Source organism: Macrotis lagotis, chromosome 3, assembly GCF_037893015.1.
Source record: "Macrotis lagotis isolate mMagLag1 chromosome 3, bilby.v1.9.chrom.fasta, whole genome shotgun sequence".
Classification (NCBI taxonomy): domain Eukaryota; kingdom Metazoa; phylum Chordata; class Mammalia; order Peramelemorphia; family Peramelidae; genus Macrotis; species Macrotis lagotis.
In genome coordinates this window covers 90247340-90260883 of record NC_133660.1, presented here as the reverse complement: position 1 = coordinate 90260883, position 13544 = coordinate 90247340, and positions in this window count along the sequence as shown.

Sequence of the window (13544 nt, the reverse complement as noted above, 5' to 3'; positions counted from 1 at the left end):
CATTAAAATTCTATTTTCTCCCTGTTGCATAGTACTCAATTATTCTGGGTATTCTTGCAATTCATGATTTGTTGTTGTTGTTGTTCAGTTGTTTTCAGTCATCCATGACTCTACTTGATTCTATTTACGGTTTTTTTTGGTAAAGATTCTGGAGTGGTTTTGCATTTTCTTCTTTAATTTATTCCTGATCTCAGGTACTAAGTGTCTGAGGCCAGATTTGAACTAACATCTTCCTGACTGGGTCTGAGGGTCTATATATCCTTTGTCTTCTGTAATATATTTTAAGCTCTCCATTCATTAAGCAAATGTGGAAGGATAAATATTTGAGTCTGAATTCAGCCCCTCATTTCTTGAATTCTTTCTTCCTGACTACTTCTAATATATACCATTTAATTGACCTAGATGCTTTACTCTTTGATTATAATTTTCCTGGGAGTTTTCTTTTTTATCTTTTTCTTTTTTTTAGTAAAGATATTATTTGAGTTTTACAATTTCCCCCCACTCTTATTTCCCTTCCCCCAACCCCACAAAAGGCAATCTGTCAGTCTTTACTTTGTTTCCATGTTGTACCTTGATCCAAATTGAGTGTGATGAGAGAGAGAGAGAGAAATCAGATCCTTAAGGAAGAAACTAAGTCCAAAAGGTAACAAGATCAGATAGTAAGATAGCAGTTTTTTCCTAAGTTAAAGGTAATAGTCCTTGGTCTTTGTTCCAACCCCACAGTTCTTTCTCTGGATACAGATGGCATTCTCTATTGCAGACAGCTGGGAGTTTTCATAATGGCATTTCTTCCAGGAAATAATTTTGGATTATTTTGATTTCATTTTTATTTCTATGTTGACTTCTTTTTCTAAAACATTTCTGGTGGGTTTTTTTTTTTTTTTTAGTTTTTGCAAGGCAATGGGGTAAAGTGGCTTGCCCAAGGCCACACAGCTAGGCAATTAAGTGTCTGAGGTCAAATTTGAACTCAGGTACTCCTGACTCCAGGGCCAGTGCTCTATCCATTGCGCCACCCAGCTGCCCCTTAAAAGATTTCTGTTTTGTGATTTATTTTTTCTCTTATGATTTCTTAAAACATTTTTTTCTATATTCTTTTTTTGTCTTGGACTTTTGATTGTTCACTGATTTGTAAATGAGTTGTCTATGATTTATTTTTCAGTTCAGTTGATTTTGCTGTGAGATAGCCACATCCCCCCCCCCCCCCCCCCCTTATGTCTTTTAACTTAGTTTGGTTTTTCTTTCTTGTTATATAGTCATTATGTTCCATTTGGTCCATTCTAATTTTTGGAGATTTTTGTTTAAAGTTTTATACTTGAGTTAACTTGTTAATTCTAGTTCCAATTCTTTCTCCTACAGTTTTAATCCCCCCCCCCCAATTATTCTCTAGGACTCTTATTTGTATAAAAAGTTAACTTACAAAACTTCTTGCTTTATCTCTCTTCAGGTTTATCTTTTTGATTTTGTGCTCAACCTGTGTTTTTCTTTATGACTTTGCTTGTAGATATTTTGGAATCATTCTCTCCTTTTGAATTTATATATTGAGAATTATAATTATAATAAATTTATGGTTTTGTGACTTTTTAATTTTTTGATCATTTTTCCCATCTACTTACTGACTTTTGACATTATGTTATGGTAATGCTCTGCACACTTCTGGAGGGAATTTCTAGATTAATTTTCCTGCTATTTCTTTAGGATATTGAGTATTGAGTTTTCCTAGCATCTCAGAAACTCAATCTGAGTACTTGCAAGTTTTCAATGGTCACAAAATTTCTGTCCTACCAGTCTGAATTCTACAAGTTTCTGATCTTGGTTTGGGTATGAGCAATTTATTTGTGAGATTGCTCTGTTAATAGTTTCAGTAGTCCATTGTTTCACTCAACTACCATTAGTCAACTAGAAAGTTCTACTTAGAGTGAGAAAGATGCAGGCTTTTTAAAAATCTAGGATTCTTGCCCTGGTTATTCTGCTTTTCTGCTAGGAACAGAACAAATCAAGGTTGTTGCTTGCCCCTGACATTTATTCTTGATTAATAAACAGGCTAGGGTCAATGAACACTCCTTATTCTGGAACAAAATTCATAGACTCAGATCCCTTTCTTTATCAGCCCTAAATCTGAATGGTGAACAACAATGCTATCAATTAGCATGTTTTTCTACACCTCTATTTTTTGGATTTGGAACCTCTTTTTGCTCTGATGCATAGCCCTTTTCTGTCTTAAAATGACTGTTCCTGGAGAGACTCCCCTCCCAAGTTTCCATAAACTTCTTTGTTTCTCAATGTAAAACTGTGTTAAAAAAATTAATTGTTGTGATTTTGTTCTTGGATTTCCTGATTACAATCCTTCTGATGCATTTTTAAAGATGGTATTATTAGAGGTATTATTGGAGAAATGGTAAGCTCATTGAAGACAGATGCTTTCTATAGTTTTCATATTCTCAGGGCTCTGATTTAAGAGTCATAATAGACACTTAATAATATTTCTGATTGACTTGAGAGGAAGTTATAGTATAGCACATAAGCATGATTGTAAAGGTGTTTTTGTCTTTTTTTTCTAGAGAGGGTCTCAATAGAAGTATGCTTGATATGGAGAAAATCTGAAATATGATAGAATTAAAATAAGTGTCAGTTGAGCAGGAGTTTATTTTTCTAGAGAAAAAGTATTGGCATAAAGAATAATCTTTGGATCCAGGTATCTGTATACTGTAAGTATATTAGGAGAAAAATGGTTTTTAATGACCAAGACTTAAAATCTCACCTCTGTTCTGCTATTAAGTTACTTAGGCTCTCTGAGAACTCTGTTTCCATATCTGCAAAATGAAGGGTCTATATAACATAGTATATGAAGGTCCTTCTTGCTCTAGATCTAAGATCATTTGAATAATTGTGTGAATTCTATTAATAATTTATAATTTCTTCTTCATTTTGTCCTCAAAATGATACATATTCCTCTACTTACAGATTTTTGACTCCCTTTTATGTGTTGTCATTCTCAGTTAAAATGTAAATTTTCTTTTTGCTTGTATTTGTATTCTTATCACTTAACATAATAATTTGAACACAGTAAGTACGTGAAAAATATGCTATCTGTCTATCTATACTTATGCAGTATAAATACAATCTGCTCACATGGGAACTATTTGCTCATTAATTTATTTCTATAACATGGACCAGACTGAGTAATAGCAATGTGCCTATGTGGTTCTCTACAAGTAATCAATCAAGTGAGTTCTTATTAAAAATCCCCTATGATCCAGCCACTGTATTTCTAATCCATACCTTAAGATACAGAGTCAAAAATAAAATGATCTTTGCTCTCATCTTGAGCAGTCAAGATCAAGGACAAGGTTTCTTTCATCAGCTCCATCTTCCTTTCACAGTACTATATCTATGCCTTCTTTTATCCTCATTCTTTATCTAATGTAGAATTATGTATAATATGCAATCTTTTTCATTTTCTGTTTTTGTACTTAAATATTTTATTTATTTTGAGTTTTACAATTTTCCCCCTAATCTTACTTCCCTCCCCCCACCCCCCACAGAAGGCAATTTGCCAGTCTTTACATTGTTTCCATGGTATATATTGATCCAAATTGAATGTCATGAGAGAGAAATCATATCCTTAAGGAAGAAACATAAATGAAAAGATACAGCAAGATCAGATGATAGGAAATCAGTTTTTCCTAAATTAAAGGCAATAGTCCTTGGTCTTTGTTCAAACTCCTCAGTTCTTTCTCTGGATACAGATGGTATTCTCCATCGCAGACAGCCCCAGATTGTCCGTGATTGTTGCACTGAGTGTTGATCATCACCCCCATGTTGCTGTTAGGGTATACAGTGTTTTTCTGGTTCTCCTCATCTCACTCAGAAACAGTTCGTGCAATTCCTCCAGGCTTCCCTGAATTCCCATCCCTCCTGGTTTCTAATAGAATAGTGTTCCATGACATACATAAACCACAGTTTGCTAAGTCATTCCCCAGTTGAAGGACATTTACTTGATTTCCAATTCTTTGCTACCACAAGCAGGGCTGCTATGAATATTTTTGTACAAGTGATGTTTTTTCCCTTTGTCATAATCTCTTCAGGGTATAGACCCAGTAGTGGTATTGCTGGATCAAAGGGTATGCACATTTTTGTTACCCTTTGGGCATAGTTCCAAATTGCTCTCCAGAAAGGTTGGATGAGTTCACAGCTCTACCAACAATGTATTAGTGTCCCACATTTCCCACAACCCTTCCAGCAGTGACCATTATTTCTGGTTATATTGGCCAGTCTTGGAGGTGTGAGGTGGTACCTCAGAGATGCTTTAATTTGCATTTCTCTAATAAGTAATGATTTAGAGAAATTTTTCCCATGACTATGGATTGCTCATCTGTAAATTTCATTTGCATATCTTTTGACCATATGTCAATTGGGGAATGGATTTTTTTAAAATTTGACTCAGTTCTCTGTATATTTTAGAAATGAGTCCTTTGTCAGAAACATTAGTTGTAAAGATTGTATAACATGCAATCTTCTTGGTCCTTTCATTTCCTAATCTTCATGTTACTTCATTTATCCAACCTAACTCAGATCTTATTTTAAATATGTTGCAAAGGATTAATCAAGAGATCTAACAAAATCTAAGGTTGAAAATTCTTTTAAGATTTAAGATTTTTTCATTTATTTTTAAAATTTTGAGTTCCAAATTCTTTCCCTCTACTTTAAGTCTATCCCTCAACTATTGAGAAGTCAATCAATATGATAAAGTCATGCAAAACATATTACACTATTAGATAATAATTATATTTTATTTATTATAATTTATTTTTCTAATTGTGATATGGGGCAGGGCAGGCAAATTCAGTTCTTTGAGTACTCACTGGGAAAGGCCATGACTGGCAGCAGGAAATGATGCAGCAACCATATTTTAATTAAGTTCAGAGGGTAGGGGGCAAAAAGCTTGGAAAGACAGAGATAAGTGATGGAGGGGTATAGAGACAGACAACATAGGAATAGAGGATGGAATAGTGAAGAAAGGTATGGCAGCATTGGGAAGAGGATGGAGAGGGAGAGAAGCAGAGTTTATCACTAATATAGCCATGGATTACAATTGGGAGTACACAGTATCATGGGCCCCTTGGAATTGGAAGTATGTTGAAGGATAAGATCTTGTGAACTTAATTTAGAGGTGTTCTTTGGAGGAGGAACAGACTGACTTTTATCTGTTCCACTTTGGGATTAGTTCATTAATATTGTCAACCCATCTCAGAACCATCAATAAAACTTTAAAGTTAATATGTTCACATAACTTGTGGATATTTCATCTCAAAGTTATGAGTATCTTTTGATATTCTGCTGCTTTTACTATATAGGTCTTAAACTAGTCAGAAATTTATATATTACAGAACCAGAACACCTTGACAGCAGTGTTTATATAACTTTGGCTGATTTAGCACATAAACTAGGATGTGAATTCTATCTTTTTTGATTTTTAGAACAGTGTGTGTATATATCACTTTCCCTTTGCAATCATATTTCCTGCTATTGCCCCTTTATAATAACTACTTATAAATCTTCTATACTAATTAGAAGCATGGATGATAGTTACAGGAATGAGAACAAGTTGCAGTTTTTAATATAGTTATATTATATTCCCACTCCTTCCCCTCTCCTATAAAAGGGGATAAAAAGAAAGTGCAGTGTACAATATTATGCTTCAAAATGCAGTAAGAGCTCATCAGTTCTCTTTCTACAGGTGGCTTCATTCTAAGTCTTTTGGAATTGTCTTGGATTATTTTCTTAATCAGAGTGGTTAAGTTTTTCATGCCTGATTGACTTTATAGTATTGCTCTTAATGAGTACAATGTTTTCTTGGTTTTGCTTATGTCACTTTGCATCATTTCAAATGAGATTTACAGGTATTCTTGAAATTACCCTTTCCTTATTTCTTATGATGTAATAGTACTACATCACAATATATACTTCATTACCCATTTTAAGGGCATCCTCTCAATTTCAAACTCTGCCAATATACAAAAGAATTGGAAATATCTTTGGAAATATCTTTTTTCTTTGATCGCCCAGGGATTCATATCTAGTGGTAGTATTTCTGAGATAAGTTGGAATAATTTTATGGCCTTTTGGGCATAGCTCTAAATTGTCCTCAAGAATGATTTGACAACTTTATAACTTCACCAAAAGTGCGTTGCGCGTGTTCCTATTTTTCCATTTCCCCTCTAACATTTGTCATTTTCCATTTTTTGTCATATTAACCAATCTTATAGGTATGAGATAGTATCTCAAAGTTATTTAAATTTGCAGTTCTCTAATATTTAATGATTCCCAGCATTTCATGATTATTGATAACTTTGATCTATTCTTTTGAAAGTTGCCTTTTCATATCTTTTGACTATCAACTGCTCTTATTTTTTCCTAATTTGCCTCTGTTACCAGTGTTTTTGAGAAATGAGTCATTTCTCAGAGAAATTTGATGTAAATACTTTCTTGTAGTTTTCTGTTTTTCTTGTTATTTTTGCTGAAGTGAATTTGTTTGTGCAAAATCTTTTGAATTTTATATAATCAAAATGATCCATTTTATCTTTTTTGACATTTTCTGTCTCTGGTTTGATCTCAGAATCTCTGTCACCATAGTTCTGTTTTATATTTTTCTCATGTTCTTCTAGCTTGCATATGCTATCCCCTTTTATATATAAATAATATATCCATGTTTAACTTGGCATACAGTATTTGATGTTGGTTTATGCTTAATTTTTTGTCAGATGCTTTCAAACTTCCACAAGAATTTTTGTCAAATGTTGAGTTCTTCCCGTCCCCCAAAACCTTGAATCCTTGGGTTAACCAAACACCAGTTATGTCCATTTACAACTATATGTTATATATTTAATTATTCTACTGATAATTACTACTTTATAATATGGTTCAAAATCTGATACAACTAGCTGTACCTTCCTTTATAATTTTTTTCATTAGTTTCCTTGGTGTTCTTGGATTTTTAGTTTTCCAAGAGAAATTTTCCTTTTTTTTCCTAGCTCTATAAAATAATTCTTTAGAAGTTTGATTAGAATGGCACAAATAAATGTTAGTTTAGATATAATTATTATTTTTGCTATTTTGGCTCTTTCTATTCATGCACAATGAATATTCTCTGAATAGAATTTTTCCTTTATTTGTGTGAAATTCTTTGTAATTGTGCTCCTAATTTCTGGATGTGTTTTTATAGTTACATTTCTGAGTATTTTATACTGCTTGCAGTTATTTTAAATGGAATTTCTCTTTTCTATTTCTTCCTGCTGGGTTGTGCTTAATATGGAGAGATATTGATGATTTATGTAGGATAAATATATATCCTGAAACTGCTAAAGTTTTTAATTTTTTCAACTAATTTTAGTAAATTCTGGAGGTTTTTCTAAGTATATCATCTTAAAGTATTAGTATACTATCTTATCATCTTCAAAACTGTAATATTTTGATAGCTATCACATCAGACAATGTTATTTGATAATCCTGTCTTTTAGTCAAACAGAAATTAAATGCAGAGAGTTTACTCACAGTTGGATTTTTTTTTCAAGTTTTCAGTGATTCTTATGTTCACAAATGAATGGGCCAATGGACAGCAGGATACTAGATCCAGGGTCTCAAGTATTTCTCTGCAAGTCAATGGTAAATTCTGCCACAGAACTGAAGTGGGGGTGGTCAAATTAGTCCAGGTGTACACCAAGGTCCTCCTAACTAACAGAAATTTAATCTGACAAGAGGACAGACATCTGCTTCCACTGTGTCCCTCTCAGTCCCTGAACTTTGTAGCCTTTAATATGTATCCTACATGGTCTATAAAAATTAATTTCAATACTCAAAAATTCCATGGCTTTAAAATCCTGGAAGAGATGTAGTCCTACATAAGCATTTACCAAGTGACATAAGCATCTTTAAAATAAAAAAAAATAAAAGTCAAAAGTCTGTTTTGCTTCCATATATAAGATTATATATATATATTATATATATATATATATATACACTTAGGTATACATTATATACATATGCACAGCACATATACATTCATACATATATAATACATTCATGTAAACATATTTATATCTATATCTATATATATTTCACTTGCATGGATCAGGTCTATGCATATATGTATCAAAATGATAGTATAGTTAAACTTGGTCTATTCAAAGTCTATATTTCATTCTCTCAAAGCTCTCTTCTGGCTCTAAATCTCATGATACTGTGATCATTCTCCATGCTCCATATTGAATTAGTCATGACTGATTCTATGGTAAAGAGTACTGATCACTGAAGTGAGTCAATTATGTTGGATTGATAAAAAAAATTGATAGGTGAGTAAGAAAAAATCTCGTGGGAGAAGCACAATGGGAAAGAAAAATGGGGGACATTACCCCACACAGAAGAGGAGCATGAGGAATTTTACAGTAGAGGGAGAAAAGGAATGTGGCAAGCTTGACTCTCATATTTAACTTGGTTCCAAGAGGTATTCCCTGAGTGTATGTATATGATTATGTAAGTGTAAATATGTTTGCATGTTTATGTGTGTGAGTGTATATGTGTTTGTGAGTCCTATCAAAATCCTTTTATAACATAATATTATACTGACATCTAAACCAGAATGAACTTAAACAGAGAAAGAAAACTATAGACTAATTTCCCTAATGAATATTGATATAACAATTTTAAATAAAAAAGAAAGGAAAAAAGCACTATATCACCAGGATACCACACTATTAGAGATGGAATTTATCCTAGGAATACAAGACTGTTCAATATTAAGAAAATTCTCAACATATCAATCATGAAAGCAACAAAAATCATATATCAACAGATGCAATGAGCCTTTGACAAAATATGACACTCATTCCTATTAAAAATTACTAGCAAGAATAGGAGTAAATTGAACTTTTTTAAAAAAATAGGTAGTATCTATTTAAAACAAAGAGCAATCATATTTAATAGTGTAGATAAACTTGAAATCTTCTCAGTAATATCTGAGATGAAACATTGATGACCAAAATCACCATAATTATTCAATACTGTGCTAGAAATGCTAGCTATAGCAATAAGAAAGAAAAAAGATATTGAAGAAACAAAAATAGGCAATGAAGAAATAAAACTGCCACTTTTAGATGATATAGTATACTTAAAGAAACCTATAGCATCAATTAAAAATTAATTGAAACAATTAACAACTTTAATGAAATTACAGCAAATAAAATTAATCTAAACAAATCATCAGTATTTCTTTATATTCCCAATAAAACCAAGTAGCAATAGGTAGAAAGAAAAATTCAATTTAATTAACTGAAGATAATATAAAATACTTAGGAGTCTACCTGCCAAGACAAACCAAGGGATTATATAAACAAAATTACAAAATATTTCATGCAAATAAAGATGATGTAAATATTTTCATAAGTATTAATTACTCGTATCTAGAGTGATTCAGTAAATTAAAATGATAATCTTACTTAAGTTGCTTTATTTATTTAGTACTATACTTATCAACTACCAAAAATATTTTATAGAGCTAAAAATACGAAAGAAAAAAGATCATGAATATCAAAGCAATCAGAAAAAAATGAAAGAAGAAAGCCTAGCAGTACCTGATATCAAATTATATTATAAGGTATTATCATCAAAATAATCTGGTACTATAAGATGAGCAGCACCACAAGAAATTGGTGTGATTGATTAGGTATACAATACATGATATAAATGATAATAATAATCTAGTGTTTGGGAAACCAAAAGATTCAAGCTTTAGGGGCAAAAAGTTAACTTTTGTCAAAAATTGCTGTGCCAATGGGAAAGCATTTTGTCTGAAACTAGGCAGACTAACAACTTACAACTTATACCAAGGTGAGACCAAAATAATAAATGATTTAGACAAAATGTGTAATATCATAAGTAAGTTAGGAGAAGCTAATACACAAAAAGAAGTTCCAAACAGGAGTGGAGAGAAACCGAGAAGTGTCAAGTTTTGGGAAGCTGAAACCAAGCAGAGCTGCAGATGGAAATTGGAACTAGCTGGAAAGTTCACATGCTGAGGGAGTTGGGAAATAGTCTGAAAATCCAAAGTTGAATTAGAGAGTATTGGAGAGATCAGGTTATCCTGGGAGGGGTATCTTATTATGAAATTGAATTCAAATAGATTTGTAATTAAAAAGTAGAGAGCTCAAAAGAAGCAGGAACCAAAGACTATATGTAGTCACAACAATCTCATAACAAGTGCATGGATCTTGGTCCTAATAGAAAGTCTGAATGAGACTGGAAGAATGAGTGCGTGAACAAACAAAAGATCCCATTTTAAAGAGTTAGTAGGAAGAGAGAGACACCCAAAGCACAAACTCAAAAGATGAGTATGACTCCAAAATATCTACTAAGCTCAAAGAGGAAACAAAACTTGGTAAAATTTCAAGAATTCTTAGAATAAATGAAACAAGAATAAATAAAAGTGAAATGAGGAATAGAGGAACGTATTTAAAAAGATTTATAGAAGAAAGACAGAATTAAATTTAATAACAGTACAAAATTTTAAATAAGCAATAATTTTGAAAATTACAATAATGAAATAGAATTCAAATATGGGAACTCAATAAAATATAAAAAATGTTTGCATTCAAATGGATAAATAATATACAAATATTACTAAAAATAGTGTTTGAGACAATGATCTCAGGCTACTACTTAACCTGTGCCTTTGGGTGCATGGACATGTTAGACAATTCACAACTCTAGGCCTCTGGGACAAAAATCATGGGAGAAAGAGGTCAGAATAGGGAGGACTGATTTTTTTTTTTTTTACTGACAATCCCTGAAGATATGCAATAAATATAACACTTTACCTTGATAAATGTTTCTGATGTTGGAAGGATTGCAGCTTGTGAATTATTGTGAAATGGTGCAGTTTTCTTCCTTCTTGATGTTTCTTGAAGAAGAAATTAAATAGAAACACAGTTGAAATTCTGGATTATGCTAAAATTATTTACTAATGTATCAATTGTGCTGAAGCAAATTCATGATTTAAAATATATTTTGTAGTAAAAACAAATTATGTCATGTTAATATTAACTGACTAAAAGTTAGGTCAAGAAGAAAAAATAATCATTGAATTATCTGAAATTCATGACAAAAATACTTAGACATCATATTTCAAGAAATCATGAAAGAAAACTCAACAGATCTCTTAAAAACAAAAGGCAAACTTAAAATAGAAAGAATATATCAGAAAGTCCAAATTTTAATAAAATCATATCCAAAATACAGAGCTCCTAGGTCTAATAAAAAAGAACTCTTTAAGAAATCATTAAAAGAGCATTCAAGTTCTAAGGAACCACATTCAGGATCACCCAAGATTTAGCTTCTACCACATTTTAGAAATGAAGGTCATGGAACATGATAGGCCTACACAAAAGATCCAGCAATATGAGCAAGAAAATAATAACCAAGATTCTATCATAAGAGTAAGAGTAAATCAGGAGTAGCAAAAATATTACTATGTGATGATGATGAGGTCCTGATTAATGGTTTAATACTGTTTTGAAGTGGATCTAGTTAAGGTTGTGTGATTTCCTCCAATAAATTACAATATCATTTAAATATGAGTGAAGTAAATAGATGGTATGAGTAATAGAAGGCTGGGGCTTGGTAAAAATATGAGTAGTTTCAGGTGGCAGGAGCAAAAGTTAGGGCCAAAGCTGCTTTTTTCCTTATGTTCCATGATGGCTTATGTTCATAGATGGCTCTAGATCCTCCAGGATCTGGAGAAGCAATTTCCTTTACATCTTTCCTCTCTGTCACATCTCTGTCCTCCATTTGCTCCACAAAGGTGTGTTGAAACCTCAGACTTGCTTTATCTTCTCAAATGCAAATCCTAAGACTTTTCGAATTCATTTTCTCTAAATTCCTTAGAGAATTTATTAAGTCTCTGATTGACTCAAGGAAATGAAGAGACCCTCAACCTGGCTTTGGTGTATTCAATCAATAAATGTTTTTACCTATTAAAGGCAATTATTTTTAAGATGATGAATAATGTGGAGCCCAATCATTACATAATCATCCCTGATTTTACTGAGTTGGAGTAATTGTTCACTATATGAGACTTATAAAAATGATGAACTGGTGGACAAAGTATTTCCCATAAAATCATAAGGGTTAGAGCAGAAAAGATCATGAACTGAGTATTGAACCCCTTTGGAAAGGAAAATGAATGATCTGAATAGGACCTGCCTTATATTACTTCCATGATAGATCTTAATAGAGGAATCTCATAAGAGGATCGTGGCATAATCATGGTAGGATTTGGGGGCTTCAGGTTTGAGTATATACTGCTATTCATAAGAAAAAGGATCCAGAAATATTCTCACCAGCTACTCTGCTTGGTTCTGATTCTATGAATATCATGCCTCCCCAGCATGAACTCATCACTAGAAATCCCATTATCATGGAGCTGAGAGCATTCTAAGTCTCCCTTCTAATTGGAGCACTGGAGAGCAAAACCACAACAAGAACTCGAACTCCCAAAGTTTCTCTTTATAGAGAGCTCAGAATTTCCAACTCTTTGTTTCTCACCAACTTCAAGAGAAGAATGACCTTGAATGAGCAGTGGAGAAAGAAAATATGAAACAATTGTGTATAAGCAAAAAAACACTTCTAAGATCATCTTCAGAACTCCAGGACTGATTGAAACTATGGCTAAACTAATTGTTCAGCACTGATTAGGGCTGGGAAATCATAGACATCACAAGCATCTGACATTATGCCTACATTGAATTTTGATTGGTGTAGATATTGGATGGGGATAAAGATGTGGTACTCCCATATTCACAGGAAATGTTAAAGCTGAGAGAGATCTGAAGCTATCTTGGTCACAACCCTTCACAGGGTAGTTACTTTCTTTCATTTTGCCGAATTCTAATCTAAAAATACACTAGAGGATTGTAGCTCTCCTGTATTTTTTTAAGAGGATGCTCCTCCTCCATTCATTTTCCATTCAGTGAGTTATCCTAAAACCAAGAGAATACATCAAGTCCTGATTTATTTCATTGCCAATTTTAGAAATGAAAATTCTCCTTCTGCAATTTTAAGAGTAGTGAACCCATTCTAGCTGACTCCCTTTTTTATAGGGTCATTCATAATTCAGGTTAGTTTGATGCATTACTATTAGCCTTCATACTAATCAGTGAACTATCCACTTTGGTCTAAAATAAAATACTAAAATAATAACCAAAAATTCTTTTCATAATTGAAGTTAATCTATTGTGGATTTTTGAGTCACAGAATTTTTTGAAAGTTGAAGTGATCTTCTGAGGTCAACTAGTCCAATCTATACTTGAGCAGGTATCTGCACTTTAAAAAAATTCTGAAGTGATCATGCAACCTATGTATATCATAGAATGCCTATAATCTCTGATTAGGGGAGGTCTAGGATAATGGATCACTTGATTTTGGACTTTTGAGTTAGAATAGGACTAAAGTCCATCATACAGATACAAAGTACAAATAATATAGCGAACCTCTAA